At 45.0% G+C, this 18,218-nt stretch overlaps 1 protein-coding gene across 5 annotated transcripts in view; it reads left to right on the top strand.

Annotated features, from left to right (window-relative positions):
• Positions 1-18,218, top strand: part of PTPRT (protein tyrosine phosphatase receptor type T) — a 1,014,822-nt gene that overhangs the window by 516,784 nt on the left and 479,820 nt on the right. The gene's annotated exons all lie outside the window — the stretch shown is intronic.

Genomic DNA, 18,218 nt, shown 5'->3' with positions numbered 1-18,218 from the left:
GGATGACTAGGAAGGATGGAGAGAGGAAGAGAGGTAGGAATAAAGAAAAAGTGGGGAGGGTCAACCATAGTAAGATTAAACATACTGAAAAATAATTTGCCAATATCTGGGAGGGAGCTCCTCCTAACTATAGGGCTAATGGGCTAAATGGAGCTAACTGAGCAGGTGATTCATGTCTTGTCACATGGAACACAGCAACAGTGCCATAAGGGTAAGCTACAGAGACTTGTACCATCACAAACTGGTCAGTCTTTCTCTTCTGTCATTATCCTCCATGCAGGAGCTATTTTCTGTGAGAGTTCAAGCCATCCCATTTTCCCTTAGCCTCCTTATAATTGCCCTTCATGAATCTAGGAAGATTATTAAAATTTGGGCAGTGGAGGCCCCAGAGTTGCTTGTGTCCTGACCCCATTGCACTCCCCTCTGCCTTCCTTTCCCACCCTGGGTGTCTTGCTAATGCCAGGTGGTTTGGGAGCTGTGATAGTTCCTAAGTCTTAGATTTTGGGGGTCTATTTCTGCAAATGACTGACCTAGTCTCTCAGTGGTCCCCTTGGGCAGCCTGGATAGATGAAACCTTGCATATAACAGTGTACATGTGTCAAGAAAAGACAAACCTCCACAATATTTTGAGCAAATGACAAAGATACCTCTCATTTGTTATGAATCATCCTTGGAAACAAATTGAAGAACCTCACACTGCGGCTTCTGGCTTTTCAATTATTTTCTCTGAAACAGACACTCCCAGCTTGCAACTAACATATTAGTGAAGACATTAAGGGGGAAAAAAAAAGACAGAAAACGAAACTACTCCATGACACTGAAAACTAGGCCTGAAAATTGGAGCTTTCTTCCAAAAATAGGACATGGAATTATTTTGTTGAAGCCTGTGCAAATGTGGACTCAAATATAGGTAGAAACACCCTCTTTGCCTTACCCCACTGTCTAATTCTTCGTTCAGAAACGTGAAGTCTATTAAAATAAGAAAACTGAGTCTGTCTACCACTGGAGTGCTACTTTTTATGATAAACATAGGATTAAACAGTATGATTCAATAGGTCCAGAGCTTTACGAGAGTTTGGGCATAAAGAAAAATAAAACTATGTCAAAATTTAAAGCTCACTCTTATAGAATCTCATAGATGTGCTTGGTCATGCTGGGCATTGATTCAAGCAGTATGTTCATAATTCAGAACAAAAAAAAAGATGAAAAAGATACAGAAATTGTATGACCTTTTATAGGGGGAGATTAGAATGGCTCAGTGTGATAATGTTCCACAGTTATATAACTGTGGTTTAAATGAATGAATACATGTGGTTGTCATTTAGGGAATTGTCATAAAAGCTCATATTCTGAAGGCAGAAAGTTGAGATTTTGGCCAAGGGACCTGAAGTTTCCTTTTACCCTCACTGCTTGATCAGGGACCTAAGGAGTGACAGATAATTGGTGGTCAAGTCAGGCCTTGGGCTACTGTAAAGAATCAAATCTTTCCCCTGGTGCAGTGACAGTGGGTTCCACCTGACCTTCTGTGGCTACTCCCAGAAATCCCTGTTTCTACAAGCCATCTCAGGCCTTGGGAGTATGTGGTCACTCTGGGTCCTCACCCTGTCCTCTTGGAATTTGGGGAATAAAGAGATTAGTCTGGGGCTGATCAAGGGAGGATGAAAGAGAAGGTTTACCTTTAGTACTGTCCTGGAGAACTGTTTTTCTGTACTTGCGGAACAGTTCCATTTAGTTCTTATTGAACAAGTTTTGGAAACATACAGCTGACTAGGACAGACATCCTGTCCCCAGTGTGTTCTCAGTCTAATTGGAGAGTCAGCTGCAGAATAGCGAGTATTAGGGTGGAGATGTGTGCACATGGGAGCACAGAGCAGTGGCTTCTCACCCAAGCTTGAAGGTAAGGAGAATTGTCCAAAAAGTGGGGCTATCACCTGTCAGAGTGGCTTAATGCAGTGACCATATGACCCAGAATTTCCAAGAGACCTCCAACTTTCAATAATTTTTTTTTCTCAAATGAGATGAGCCCCCAAATGTATAAAAGTGACTTAACTTTTAGACCACTGTGTAATATTTCGATGTTTGGCTTAGAAAATATGGTGACTGACAACATAACGGCCCAATAGTTAGTCCCATGCTGTTAGCTAACATCTGAGAGGGTTTAGCACCAAGACAGCCAGGACTGCATTTCCTATAAAACAAAACTTTTTATCCAGATCAGAATGGATTAGGTAGCGCATACCTGTGAACAAGCACTCAAGACAGAAATATGTAAAATAAGTCAACACACTCCAGTAGGAAATGATTCTTCCTTGTGAGTGTTCAGTGATTATCAGTCGCTGATTACCTGGTTTCCAAGGTGACTCTGTCTTTCTCCCACATTTTGTTGATTGATCCTGTACCCATCACCGCTAGCTGCTTCTAATAATGCTGCTCTGACAATTGTAGACTGACCCATCCATCACTCGGGTTTCGGTATGTCTCTGTGCTCTTGCATTCTGAGATCGGAATGTGGCCCAATCACTCTGCATCTGGAGTTGAGGTAGAAGAGAGAGTGGGAGGGTCAGAGGGCAGGAGAGGGAAGAGATGGAAGAGAGAGACTGACAAACAGTCACGCAGATGGAAGACCTGGCTGCGACCAGACTCAATGTTACAAAAAGAATGAAAGCCAAAAAAAGAAAAAAGAAAATTCCGGGAAAGGATGTATCATGTTTCAAGTGCCAGGAACTGTGTTGTTGGGTGCTTTATATGTTTTAATTCATTTCATGTTTACCTATCTATCATTCCTTTATTCATTCTCCCTCTCTTTCATTCTCTCTCTCTTTCTGACACATGACTTTGCAAATTAGATGTTTTCAAATCTGTGGTTTGTGAGTAGAAAGAATGTGCCTCAGAGAAATTAAGGATATTTTCCAGGACCCTGGAGCTATTAAGGGTTAAGCGAGACCTCACAGTGAGGACGTCCAGCCCCAGAGCCTAAGTCCTTTACCACATACCCTAGTCCCTTCCATCTTTACGGTTTAACGGACCTCTCATTTTGTAGTTATCTGCAGAGCCACTGCGTCCACTGTGTCAATGTTCGCTTTTTACCCGGATTTGAAAGAACACTTAGCAGTCTCTTGTTAAAGAGAATTCTCTACCTGACCCTGTCTCCTTTTCACCTTGGCTACCGGGAAGCTCCAAGTCAAAGTACCTTATGGAGTACATTATGGCCAGCAGATAACACTTCTTGCCAAGGTGCCTGCAGCTCTCTTCATGCTAGTCCTGACTCTTTCCCTTTATTTATGTTTTGCATCATGTGCATCATGTTCTTGTTGAGCCCTTTGTGGAATGTCGCAGTGACTACATGAATGAATAGCTCACCGAATACCAAACGTGTTATGTATGTACCACTAATGAGCGTTAATTAACTCTGGTTTGCAGCTGCTCCCACGTACCCTGCCACCCTCACCCCCTCAAATCCAGGTTTCTGAAAACGCTTTGCTTCTCTCCTTTGTGTCCTTTTTCCAGAACCCTCAGAAGTTGGGCTGTGAGGATGAGGACTCCAGCCCCCATGCTCATTTCCACCTGGCCCATTGTGGAGAGTTTGTGCCTTTGACACAGTTCTCTCAAAGTGCTACTTGGGCCTAGCCCTTTACCCAGTATGGCTTTTTAAAAATCATTAGATTTTTCAATAGTTTGAGCACCTCAATAAATGCACTGGGCTACCTGCAATATTAATAACTCACGCCGGTCTAACCTTATGTTCCTAATAAAGAATTGTCTGCCGTTTAAGGCTCTGGGATGAATAATGGCTGAGTGTTTCTATTGTCCTCTTAAAATGGAGATTACTATATGTTGAATCACAACAGAACTACTTTTTTATAGGCTGTGAATAGCATAAAGGCCCATCGTGTTATTCCAGGCAGTGCCAAGTGAACGGATAATGGCGAGCCAATTATTATAAATAATGCCTTGTTTCCTTTTGGCCCCTGTGCAAATTTCACAGAGCAGGATTCTATTAAAGGCTGGGAGGTTAAATTAAATGAGACAGTGTTAACACCAGCATCTAGCACAGTGCCTGGCACAAGTCATGGCTTCATGCTAGTTGAATGGTAATCTGAGCTCAGCAGGATTTTTTTTTTTTTTTTTTTTTTTGCTGTCTTTTGTTTTTTCCTTCATTCTTGGTTTGCCATGATAAGGGCTGCAAGCAACTATCCCTTCACATTCAGTCCCCTCCGGGGGATGGGTCAAACCTGCAGGATTATGAGATCAGGGTGTTTTGCAGAGCTGCTAGATGGGTGAGCAGGATGCTGGTTGGTCAGGCTGGTTGTGGTAGAACCAGAGGAGGAAGAAAGCGGAATGGAACATTCTAGCAGAGCAAATGGGGCTAAGGTTAACCTGAGAGAGGAAGCAAGTCTGGGTGTAGGGACATGAGTCCACTGCTCAGAATCCAGGAAAATCAGGGCCCTGCTGAAATAGGGAGGTGGAGTTGGCTAGGACAAGAGGTTCTGGAAGAAGCACATGGACTCGCCGAGTATGCCTGAGGCTCTGCTGGGTGAGATGCTGGCATGCTCTGCAAGAATTCTAATAACTCAAAGGCTCTAGCAGAATGGGGCCATGTCTCTCAGGCCTCTTACATGCCAATGAAGGAAGCACTAAGTTCTGTCGCTATCTCTTCCCATTCCATAGAGTTTAACCTTGAAGAAATTTAACCTTCTCTTTTCTGGGGCTCATGTCTTTGTTTTGAAAATAAGGGTGCTAGACTCTACATTCCCTAAGATCCATGCTATTTCCCCCCACCCCAAGCTAACATGCATTTTAAACTTTTCCGTTTCTAATCTTGTTTTTTTTTTTTTTATTTTGATATCTATTGTTATACACTGACTTCTATATAACTTCTGGCTGCTGTACTAGTAATTATAATTCTGCCCAACAATGGGGCTGAGGACCAAGCTGAGTGGACAGTGGGAAGCAGAATTTAATATAGATGCTTCCCTTAAAATTGTAAGTCTGTATATCATAGAAAAAGCAGTACCTGCTCCAAAGTTAGCATTACATAAGTCAGTGACATACCCATGATTTTCAGTGGACAATCTCCATATTCCAGGAGGATAAATGATATATTTTCTAAGGTGGAAGCACATTCAAATTTAATTTATGTCAAGGAGAACTCCGTCCTTTAAGATGTAGGTGTGCCGAAGGGTTAGCAAGGAATCAGGGAAATTTGAATTTGAGAGAACTTTTTAAAGAAGTATTAAATATTTCAGCTGTCTCCTCATTTCACCTCTGCCTTCCCTAACCCTGCCAAAGAGATCTTTGCCCTCCCTGAGTTCACATCAACCCATGACTCTGCCTGCTGCCTGCTAGCTATTTGCTGTCATAACTATCATCAGATGCGGGTCACCCAAGGGGAACTGTAATAGCAGAGAGGAATAGGGACATCTGGAATTCAGGAGAAGGAGGTAGACTGGAAGTGTATAATGGTGAATCACCAGGATCTAAGTAGTAATGTAATTCATAGTAATAGATGAGCTTAGAAAGGGAAGGGAAAGATCTAGAACACAATACCAAGGGATAACCAACACTGAGCACACGGACGCATATGGGGAAAGAATGAAAGGCCAGCAAAGCAAAGCAAGAAGGACAAGTGGGAAACTCTTGGATCACTCAGAAGCCGGGGAATTCTGTGTCGAAAGGAGGAAGTGGTCAGTGCATTCCGTGCTTGCTGAGTGATCCCTGTAGAGAAGGACTGAAAGAAGCCCTTAGTTTAGCAACAACAGGGTAGGCATGGGGCCCACGGCAGGAGGATTTACAACCTGCAGGTGAGACCAGGAATCAGATGCAATGGGTTGGAGACAAGAAAAGTAGAGCTAACTTTTTATTTTACTCTTTCAATAAATGTGCTCTGGGATGGAAGGGAGGGTTTGGAGAGATTTGGGGATACGAGATTTTGCTCTTTGTGGGGGGAAAGATTTGGGCATGTTTAAATGCTGATGGGAAGAAGCCAGGGCAGAGGGAAAGGCTGAAGACAGAAGCAGGAGTGGTAACCGGTGTGGGCAAGGCCCCGAGAGGAGGCCGGAGGGCAGGGCCTTTAGAGCTCAGGAGGAGGGATGCACCTTGCTTTATGATGGGGCAGAGGCTGGGAAGAATGGAGGCAAAGCAAAGGAAAAGGACTCGCAGGGGGATGGTCAGGACATCCCTTTGGAATGGCCTTTCTTTGCTTCTGTGCCGGAGGTAAGATCACCCCCTAAAGTTGGGGGGATGAAGGAGGATTCAGGAGCATGGTGAAAGTTGGAAAAAATGGCAGTGGGGAATAGGAGGTGACCAGGGAGGCGGGGAAGTATTAGCTCAGCTGCCACTGAAACCCATGCTGTCACTTCATGAAGTTGAATAGTTTTTCCTAGCAAGGCCCACTCAGTAGCCTGCTTGGAGAATAGGTTCAAAGAAAGTGCTTGGTTGGTGGACACAAGGTACTATGGGTTGAATGACACAAGGCTTGTCCCGAAAGTATCCAGCCATCGTTAATGTTAATGTTACATGTTACATGGCAGGATACTTTTCGGACAGCCCTTGTATATTGCAGTCCTGGTCCCCAATCTCAGAATGTGATCTTACTTGAAAATAAGGTCATTGTGGATGTAATTAAGATAAGGTCATAATGGGGGAGGGCTGCAATCCAATGTGACAGTTGTCCTTATAAAAAGGAGAAATTTAGGCACAAGGACAGCCATGCAGGGAGAATGCCATGTGACATTGAAGGCAGAGATCAGGCTGAAGCTTCTACAAGCCAACAGACACCGAAGATTGTCAGAAAACTGCCAAAAGCTAGGAGAGAGGCATGGAACAGATTCTCTCACAGTCTTTAGAAGGAACCAACTCTCTGCTGACTCCTTCGTCTTGGACATTTAGTCTCCAGAACAGTGAGATAATAAAGTGTTATTGTTAAGCCTCCCAGTCCATGGTACTTTTGTTATGGCAGCTCCTTGTGCAAAGTAATGCACAAAGGATAGCTTTTTTCCCCCACTTCAAGTGGCTTGGAGGACTTGAGGCAAACGTTTTGAGAGAACATTCTAAAAGTATTATTAAACAGATAGCTGAGGCGATGGGCGGTGGCTCATGCCTGTAATTATAGCACTCTGGGAGGCTGAACCGGGAGGATCGCTTGAAACCAGGAGTTTGAGACCAGCCTGAGCAACATAGGAAGACCCAATCTCTACAAAAAAATGGAAAAATTAGCCAGGTATCCTGGTGTGCACCTGTAGTCCCAGCTACCCAGGAGGCTAAGGCAGGAGGATCACTTAAGCCCAGGAGTTTGAGGTTGCAGTGAGCTGTGATGATGCCACTGTACTTTAGCTAGGGTGACAGAGCAAGATTCTGGGAAGGAAGGAAGGAAGGAAGGAAGGAAGGAAGGAAGGAAGGAAGGAAGGAAGGAAGGAAGGAAGGAAGGAAGGAAGGAAGGAAGGAAGGAAGGAAGGAAGGAAGGAAGGAAGGAAGGAAGGAAGGAAAGAGATAGTGGAAGGAATGCAAGGTATATAAGGGAAGGAGGTAAACAGGAGAGGATGAGCAGAAAGGAAAAGAAAGAATGACGGGATTTGGTGTTTGAAATTTTCTTTGTAATTGTGAGTAGCTCATAGGATCTGTTTCTCAGAAAGTCTCCAATCCTATTCAGCATGTTCTTGTAAAGGTTAATCTTAGCCTCCAGGTCCTTGCTAAAGTGATCACTGTGTTACTCCTCAAATTAGAACTGCAGCTTAGATCATAGCCAAGGTATTTGCAAATAATCATTTCTTGTTAGGCATCGGCTTACATTTACATACGATAACCACAGGCCCTGTATATTCTCACAGGGACTTTCAAGTTATCTGAGCTGTGTGCGTCTTCAAAGGGCTGCATAACTGGTATGGATTTAATGGCCTCTTCGCCCCATAATTCAGCATTTCCTAAGTTCCAGTACCCAGAGAATGTGCTCATTAGCTTCGAGAGACATTGTTTTAGTAGCACAAAATAAGGGGGACAGCAAGTTGTGGTTTCAAAAGTTACTGTGATTAAAATCATATGGACAGCTGCTGTTCAGTATGGTGTCACCCAGTGTGAATGAAAAAGTGCTCACTGTCAGAAAGCCACTGGACTGTAAATTCTGTTTACTGTACAACCGGCCGGTTTCTGTCGAGTTTAAAGTTTTCGGAACAATGTATGAATAGACGGTGTTGGGTAAAAACAACTTTCAAAAAAATCTTATCCTTCATTGAAGATAATTTGTAAAATATATGAAAATAAATATCTTTTTGAAAAGTAGACCATCTCTTGAGTTCTACCATTTAGGATGTATATCCATCTGGTCTTTTTTTTTTTTTTTCCTGTGCATACATATACATGCATACATTTACTAAATTGGAATCATACTGTAAATACAGTTTTGAAACTTGCTTTAGTTAACATATCCTGACCACATCCCCACGCCCTGGAAATGTTTCAGTGATGGGCTATGTTCCATTGTGTGGGTTATTATAATTTATTTAACCAATTCCTTCGCTTTGGAAATGTAGGTTGATTTTATTTTTTGCTCTTAAAGATGATTCAATATACATTTTCCAATATATAATTTTTTGAAAGCTCAAGTCTCCTGGGTCTGCATTAGAATCTGTTGAAAGGCAGCCAGGGAAGCGGGCTGGCATCTGGGGAGGAGCGAGCTATCCACTACCGAGTTCCTCTGGCTGACTCCTTTGAGCAAGGTCCTTCGGGAGGAGGGCACTGCCTGATCTTTACTTGTACATCATAGGGAGGGATTCGATACAACCAGAAAAGCATCCGGAGACGGCTGCATGGAAAATGGGCTCAAATGCAAAGTGCGATGACGTGTAACATAACGGAGGGCTCCTCTCTGATGAGTTGAGGCTGTGACTCACAGGAGGTGGGGGCGGCAGTGGGCTGGCTTTTCTCCCCTCTCTCCCCATCCTCTCGGATTCCTCATGACAGAAAATTCATAAACTATTCCCAGTGACAGTTGTGCAAAATGAAAAGCTCTGTGGATGTGTGGAGAATAGATTATCCTGACTGCTGTTAAGCATTTGACAAATTGGGAGTTTTGTCATACATCAGAGAACAATGGTGGGAGAATAGGGAGCTATGCGCATCCTGTAAATACACACACCTGCCACACCTGCTGGCTCCTCAGCTTCCTTTCCTGTGCTGGGTGGGGAGGAGCCAGGGGGATGGGTGGCAGCAGGCAGGTCACTGGCCTCAAGGGGTGTTTGTGGTGCAGCACCAGGCCAGGGTCCCACTGTGGTGCATGTCTTAGGATGCACCCGGTTGTTTAGAGTCCTGCGCATTATAATTTTTTGAATGAAAGAGAGATTTCCTATGAGTCTGATGTGGGGGGGCGGGGTCCCTGAAGCCACTGATGGGACAGGTAGGAGTCTCATGTGCTCCAGTAGGTGGGTGCAAAGGCCACTGAGCTACCTGCAGCCTCCCGGGGGTGGGACTGGACTAGACCCGGTGCAAGGTACTGAAGGAGGGGAGGGGGCAGAGAGTCATGTGGTTTATTTCCTGGCAGCCTGGGCTTCCACCCACCCTTGACATAAGGAATGCACATGACCAGGAGCAGATGGTTCAAACTCAGGGCTCAGGGGAGGAAGGTGAGTCTGCATAGAATGTTCAGTCACTGCCATTCCTATCTCAGCAATGAGTCACGCATGGAACATAAAGAGAAACCTAAAACCCACAGAGAGGTCTGTGCAGATGGCATCACTGGGCTGAGAGGGCAGGCTGGGCTATAGGGTAGTGGGAGGGCATTGGGCAGACCCAACAGCAAATCTTCACTCTCTTTGTCCAGCTGTGCAGCCTTTGGCAGGTGAATGAATCAGCTCTTTGAGCCTCAGTTTTGGGATCTATAACCTGGGATGGTGGAACTGCCCTTGCGAAACATTGTGAAGATTAAATAAGATAAAATAAGAACAGTACCTGTATACCCACTAGGATGGCTATGATCAAAAAGATTGATAATAACAAGTGTTGGGGACGATGTGGAGAAATTAGAACCTTTGTTCACTGCTAGTGTGGATGCAAAATGGTACAGCCGCTTTGGAAAATAGTTTGGGGGTTCCTCAAAAAGTTAAATGTAGAATTAACGTAAAACCCAGCAATTCCATCCTAAGTATATGCCCAGGAGAAATGAAAACATACATCCACAGAAAAAACTTGTACATGAGTATTCATAGCAGCATTATTCATAATAGCCCACACGTCCATCAGCTGATGAATGGATAAATAAAATGTGGTATATCCATACAATGGATGATTTTTCCACAATAAAAAGAAATGATACATGCTACAATATTGAAAACATTAGGCTGAGTGAAAGAAACCAGAAACAAGAGACTATATATTATATGACTTCATTTATATGAAATGTCCAGAATAAATATTTAGATACAGAAAGTAGATTAAAGTAGACTCCTAGGCAAGGATTCTGGGGAAGGAGTAAAGGATATGGGGTTTCTTTTTTGGATAATGAAAATGTTCTAAAATTATTTGCAGTGATGATTGTATAACTGTGAATATACTAAAATTTATTGAATTGTACACTTTGAATGGGTGAATTGTATGGTATGTCAGTTTTATCTCAATAAGGGTGTTACCACCACTCCCCCCAAAAAAGGAAAAAAAGTATCTGGCACATGGCAGGTAATTTATTTGCATAATCCTCAACCCCTTCCTGTCTCACAGATTAGTTTGGAAAAGGTTGACAGGACCTCAGTTCTCAACTTTGCACGTTCAAGTCTCATATTCCACTCCTTAAAACGCTGTCTGCTGTCCAAAACGTGACACTGAGCCTTCATTTAAGCCAAAAATGCTCACCAGGGCGACATCCTTTATGAAATCATTATGTTCCAGAAAACCTGGGAGTATGAGCTAAAAGCCTAGTTTCTATCAACTGGTTTCCTTTTCTTTGTCTCCAGAGAGCACTCTTATTTATCTAAGTGTCCATGTTGGGTCTGTGTACCACATCACAAAAGAGTCGGTCGAAAAAAGCTGGTGTTCTGAAGAAGGAAAAGAGGTTGTTCCCACTGCCTAACTCCGGTCTTTGTGGGATAATTGAAGCCTGCTTCCCACCGCCTGTCTGAACTCTGGCATCTGTTGAGGTTGGATGCCTAGCGTCAAATGGAATAAGTGCCTCCTTGGAGAACAGCTCCCGGCGGCCACTGCCTATTTGTCACATGTCACTGGGATCTGCATATGGATGTGAAATGTATATTTAAGAATGTGCGCACACTCGGCTGCACACGCCTCCTGCTCCGAATGTGTTTATCCAAGTGCCCATCACAGACCTGCCCTAGGGGTTTGGGTGGCCGGCGACCCGCTCACCTTTGCCTACCTGGCTCCAGCCTCCCCAGTCGGCAAACATCCCCTGGCCACCCGGCTTCTTGTGCGCAAGATTCTGGGCAAGATTCTGCTATGTAGCCAGTTATCCAGCTCCAAAGACTAATTCCTTACCTTGATAGAAAGAAACAGGCAGCCCCAGCTCCCGTAGCAGCCAGCGTCGAGGAAGCAAAGAGAGAGCTTTGGATTTGGAGTCAGCGACTCCTTTTCGAACACTGTCTGCATTCCTTAGCAGCCATGTGCATTGGGTATATCAAGTGAACTCTTTTGGTCTCAGTTTCCTCATCAACAAAATAAAGTCAAGGACCTAGGTTGCTAATGGACCCTAAAATTTAGAGTATGCCTTGCTCGTATGTCTCAAGGAAGTGGAAATGCTATAATTTAGAGTACTGGAATGTTCTGAATCATCTCACCCATGGGGACATGGGGACAGAAGGTGGGCATGTGGGGCCATGGTACTCAAACCCGATCCGGTACCAAAGCCTGACATCCTTCCTCATGGTGGTTTTAAAACATGGCTCCAAACTCTTTGATACTCTTCTCATTGAGAAATAGCGTCTTTTTCCCCTTTTCTTGAATCTGTGCAGGGTATGACTACTCCTTACTCTTGAGAAAAGCAGGAGTGATGTGGTCTCCTGGGACATTTGTTCCCTCCCCTCAAAAATGCCCTTTCTCAGAACTCACCCTCTATGCAGCAAGAAGCCCAGACCCCATGGCAAGAGTACATGTCTGTGCTCCCAGTGGCAGTCCCAGGGGAGCTTACCTCAGCCATCCCAGCCCAGGCACGAGGCATGTGAGTAGAAGTCTTGTTGGGAATGAATTCCTCCAGCTCCAACTGCTTGAGCCCTCGGACATTCAAATCGCCCCTGGTTGTTCCAGTCTTCCCAGCTGATATCCCAGACATTATAGAGAAGAACAAGCCATCCAGACTGGATCCTGTCTAAATTCCTGATGCACAGAACCCATGAACATAACAAAATGTATGTTGTCTTATACCACTGCTTGGTGGAATGTTTGTTGTTGTTATAGACTGAATGTTTGTGCCCCCCACCCCAAATTCATATATAGAAGTCCTAAACACAAATGTGATGGTATTTGGAGGTGGGGACTTGGAGAGGTAAATAGATTTTGATGAGGTCATAAGGATGGAGCCCCTATGATCAGATTGGTGCCCTTGTAAGAGGAGAAAGAGACACTAGAACCCTCTCCACATGCACAAACTAAGGAAAGGCCATGCAAACACACAGCAAGAAGAAGGCTGTCTGCAACCCAGGAAGACAGGCCTCTCCAGAAATTGACTGTACTGACACCTTGGTCTCAGACTTTCAGTCTCCAGAACTGTGAAAAAAAAAATGTCTATTGTTTAAGACACTCAGTCTGTGGTATTTTGTTAGAACAGCCCAAGCAGACTAAGACATCTATGCAGCAATAGGAAACTAGATTATTTGCAGCCTGAGCCCTGACATTTGCCACCTGGTCCCTTGGTCACCATGGGTGAGTTCTACAAAGTGTGAACTGGTCACTGCAAATATGCCTCCAGGAAATCATGTTCAAACCCACACCTGCTGGTAGGTGTCAGTTAATTTTTCTCCCTTCACAAGAGTCCATTGTGAGATGTCCTTCTTTCTTGGGGCAAGAATTGGACTGAGTAAGAGTGTGTGTATATGTGTGCACATGTGTGCATGTGCGTGTGCGTGTGTGTGTGTGTGTGTGTGTGTGTCGTGTGGGGAGTTCAGGAGCAAAGGCACAGAGCTCCTCTGGGAAGACTCAAGCCCAAGCCCCCTCTTCCTTACCCAGCTTGAGCTGTTGGAACAGCCCAGCAGTGTTTATCCCCCAGACAGCATCCCCTTCCTCCCACCCTGGTCCAAATCAAAGCTATTATCCAAGGACAATGGAAGTCTATGGTCCTTTTCATTCTTCAACAGAGAGGCAAGCCTGACAACATGGGTATTTATATCACACTGTGGCTTTCCAGAGGCCTCATATTCATTAATGAATTAATCCTTCCTAACAACAGTCCCTTTATTAGGCTGGCATCATCATGATGTGTGTTCATCAGGATTGAGGCAGCGGCTAAGGCTGCCCATGATACACGAGGTGGCCCAGCTGTGGCCATTGAAGACTTGCCCATTTGAGGGACAGATGAGACCACAAGGCACCAGATGCAGATGTGGAGCCTGAGGTCTGGATGTGAGTCTACTCTCTAGTTATTCCTTGGACAGACAGCGTGACTGTTCTGAATTTCGGTTTGCTCATCTGTAAAACAGGTGGAGATAATAATCCTACCAGAGCATAGAGTGTTTTGACAATTGGGTAGCAGGTGAAGATACTCTGCAAACTGTGACACATCGCCCATGGTCACTGGCATTGCTTCTGGGTCTACCTGAAGATGCTCCTATCAGCTGCTGTTTCAGGGAGGAGCAGCGGTTGCACTGAGGGTGAGAGTGAGGACCCCTCAAATCCCCCTGTGTCATCATGGTGATGAAGACCCTGCAGCCAAGGCAAGCACCTGCCGATCCCTCCGCCCCTCCGGCAGTCAGCTCTCCTCTCCCTGCACTCCCAGCCCCATGTAATCCCCCCAGCCCTGCGTCCTCATGCTCATCACCCGCACACATTGGCGCTTGTCAGCCCGGTGTGTTCGGGATTTGCTTTGTTTTCTATTTTCTATTTTATTTTGTCTGTGTTCAGGAAGCATTTTATTGTTGCTCCAGGTATAAGAACTGTCATTGATGAGTGATAAAAAAGTCAACACTCCAAGGCAATGTCTTGCATATCCCTACTCAGCCTCTGAAACTTAGATTTGGCCGACAGAGTAATATATTTCTGTGTAGTCCAGATGGTCACCTCGCCCATAATTGGTGGCTCAGTCATAACCTCCAATTTTAAGATCTGGCCTTTAGATTGAAAGCTGCTCAGGATCTCCTTTTAACACCTTCCTCCCCAATTTTTAAAATAGTGGTGAAATACACTTAACATAAAATTTACCATCTTAACTATTTTTAAGTGTACAGTCGAGTGCTGTCAAGCACATTCATAATGTTTTGCAACCCTCACCACCATCCATCTCCAGAACTCTTTTCATCTTGCAAAACTGACACTCTATACCCAATAAACCATAACTCCCCCTTCCCCGTCTCCCGGCCCCTGGAAACCACCATTCTACTTTTCGTCTCTGTGCTTTTGATTACTCCAAATACCTCATATAAGTGGAAATTATACAGTATTTATTTTTTCTTTTTTTGTGCATGTGATTGGCTTATTTCACTTAGCATAATGCCTTTTAGGTTAATCTATGTTGTAGCATGTGTCAGAATTTCCTTCCTGTTTAAAGCTGAATAATATTTTATTCTCTGTATATATCACATTTTATTTATCCATTCATCTTTTGTTGGACACTTGGGTTGCTTCCACATTTTAGCTATTGTGAATAACACTGCTGTGAAACATGGTGTGCTCAGGACCACTTTGAATTTAGAATAAGTGGCTCCATCTAATGGAAATTCAGTGGCAGCTGAGCATGGAGCTTCTCTGTGCTAGACACTCATCATAGTAAAAAAGACAGAAAAAAACTCTGAGGGTATTGTTCCAACAACCATGTATGGCAAGCAAGTTGATCACATTGGGTGTGGGAGAGAAAGCCAGAAGAGTGTGGATCCCAGCTAGAATGCTATTTCTTAATCTTGGGCAAATTACTCAGCTTCTTTGAGCCTCAGTTTCATCGTTTGTAAAATGGGGATCGTGCTTTCTATCTCACAGGCTTGTTGTTTTCATGTTGCATGTGACTCCACGGAGTGAAAGGAATGAAGTATTTTATCAACCGAAAGGCATTATATAAATGGCAGTTGTCATTTCCCCAGGGCCTGGCATGTAGCAAGTGCTCAAAAGTATAAGTTGAATTTGTGATTGTTGTTTTCTTTGCTGTAATCTCTGAGCAGGCAGCGAGGCTGCAGCCTCCACGTTTTTTTGTTTTTTGTTTTTTTGTTTCAGTTCTGATTCTTCTGCCACCAGATTGGCTTTGCTTGAGGTCCCAGATCTGCAGGCTTGGACCCTACCACGTTGGCCCTTGCAGTTGCATGTATTTGTGTGCATGTCTCCCCGAGAGATTGTATGGGCCAGGAGGACAGTTGTAGCATATTTATCTTAGTGTGGAGATCAATGGATAGTTTGTAGTATATTTGGAAAGTTGTAGTATATTTATCTTGGTGTAGAATGAGTCCGTCAAGGAGGTAGAGGCAAAGGAGGTGTAGTCACAGAGTCAGGGAAGACCAGGGCCTGGAGAAGAGCCCAGGGGGCTCACAATGTGGTCTAAGCCAGCATTTCTCAAATTTCTATGGGCACAAGAATCACTGGGGGTCCTTTGTTAAATGCACACTCTTAATCCTATAGGTCTGGGATGGAGCCTAAAATTCTACATTTCTATGACACTGTCCACGATCTGCCAACCCCACTTTGAGTAGCGAGGCTCTAAGGACATTCCTCCAGCAGGCTCGCTGGAGAGCTTGGCCACCTGGAGATTCCTGGGTCTTGCACCATATCTGTAGACTCTCTGGGGTCTGGGCCCCAGGACCTGCATATTGAAACATTCTCTGGGTGATTCTGATACACCCTGCAACCTGGGAACCTGTGATCTGTGGCTTAAGGTGGGAGGCTCTGAGCTCCTATAGGAGGGCCAGAGATCCCTCCCCCCTTTCCTGATATCCCCAGAGCAGCACCCCATGGGGTGGTTCTTGTGCCAGGAAGTCAGTCGTTGCTCACATTATTCTTTATGCCAGTAGCTGAAAGCCTCGACCATTTAAATCAATCTTTTACAAACTTCACCAGGAACACCCTTTGCTCCAAGGTATTTGGATAAGATAGTGAGACATTTGTGAAAACCGAGGTTGAGAATCGATGGCAGGGGCTGAGGATTTAGCTCAGCCATGCTTACTCATCTAGCCCTTGACCTTTCTGCAGAGATGTCTGAGAAGTGAGTAAATTAACACCAGCAGGGAGTGACGAGGGCCTGAAGATGCACAGCTTTCTTACTTAAGGGCTGATCAGTGGAACAGGGCCTAGAAGGTCAGTGTCACCAGGTCCCAACGAGCTTTTGAATCTCTTTGCCTGCCCACAAGCCAGGGCAAAGAGCCCTCCACTGAAGACTGTGTTCTGAGGGTCAGTCCTGGCCTAAGGCAGAAAGTGGCTGGATGGATTTGGCCATGGGTCCAGCTCTGACCATGTGACCCTTCTCTACCTGCTTCAGGGCAGGTGTAACTGGATTCTTAATGGAGCGTTAGGCCTCTGTCCAAGCCTGTCCTGGGCATTGCAAGTGCCTCAGGCCCTGTAGCATTCAGGTCCTGCCTGGCTGCATGAGTTCTACTCCCACCTCTGCTCTGCTCTGCTCTAACCAGCAGATACTCTGAGATGTTCTTCCTCCCTAGAACTTGGAGTTCTACAGCCTACATCAGACACCCCTGGTGACAGTTTGCCTGCTGTCAGCAACACAAACCCCCTGGAGTGGGATTCTTGTCAATGCTTGAAATGGGAGTCACCTTCACAACAGCCACCAAGCTTCAGGAGGGGCCTGGGCAGGCCCCCATCATGTTCCATGAGCCATGACAACAGGGGGCAGGGTGCAGTTAGGGACTTCCACATCTTCAGGATATGGGGGAGAGGTTTGTTCAGAGAGCTCCTGCTCAACTGAACAGTCCAGGGAGAGAAAGAAAGGTGGGTATTCTTATTCCTTCCATCCTCTTCCTCACCCCCTTTTCCTTTTGGCAAGCACATCTTGAGCAGCTGTTGAGTTCTGGAAATAAATTCTTGTCTCATTCATCGAAAGGACACTGGGCTTTGTGACCTTTAAGTGTCCTTGTGACTCTGAGCTTATGAGACCATACATATGGCAGGTGTGGTGCATAGACAAGACATTTTACCAGTCAAGTGGCTGGAGGGGGCTGCAGAGCAGACCCTGTAGATGGAAAATAGGAGAAGGCCCAGGAAGAGATGGGCTGAGGTATGATGTGTGACAGCAGGGCAGCTAAGGACAAGCACAGGCAGAGAGGAGCTGTAGTTAACTTTTTGTTCATGATATTTTTACTTATTATGTCATAATTTTTCTGCTTGACCTTGGGGTATGGGCACCCTTATTCCCTCTTTGGCAGCTGTAAAGGCTTGGTATTCGTGAGTCACGGAGAACATGAGATTACCCTGGCTCTCACGGCCTCAAGAGGGTTTATTGACCCCGGTGGCTGGCTGGACCCAGAGCACTTGGGCTCAAGCATCTCCACCTAGCTTTCTAGTAGATGTGTACATGAGATCAATATAAGAATGAGAGAACCTCTTTCCAGAATGTTCTGTTTAAGCCCCCCCCCCTTCCACCACCACAGCCACTCACATTGGTTCCGAGTAGGAAGAAATATGATCGGGAGCAAAAAGAAAAGGAAATCTGCCACTGAGGCATTGTCCTGGGTTGTTAATCACTCTCTTTAATCACTCTTCTTTATGAGCTAAACACCCAAATAGCAGCATTCATGAGCTCCTGAGGACACAAATAAACCAGATTCCCCATCTCCGGAGTCATTGCATGGCCTCTTCATGACCAACACTGATCATTCAGTGAATATCAAAATTGGACAGGCCCTGTGTATTAACAGGGAGAAAGAGGAAGACGAAATATTGTTAAACGTGTAGGTTCTCACCAGATGACTCTGTTTAAAAGACCAGGAAATGCAGAGGCGGGAGAAGAATAGGGGCGAGATATTAACAAGAACATTGTTGACTCACGGCTGTCCAGCTTCAGCAGGAAGTTCTGATTAGGGCCCACATCTGCCTGACGCCACCTGCAGCATGCACATTGCTTGTGTTGGGAAGCTAAGGTCTGCGTA

Source organism: Microcebus murinus, chromosome 16, assembly GCF_040939455.1.
Source record: "Microcebus murinus isolate Inina chromosome 16, M.murinus_Inina_mat1.0, whole genome shotgun sequence".
NCBI lineage: Eukaryota > Metazoa > Chordata > Mammalia > Primates > Cheirogaleidae > Microcebus > Microcebus murinus.
The sequence above is the reverse complement of the archived record's forward strand: the minus strand, read 5'-3'. Positions and strand labels throughout refer to the sequence as shown.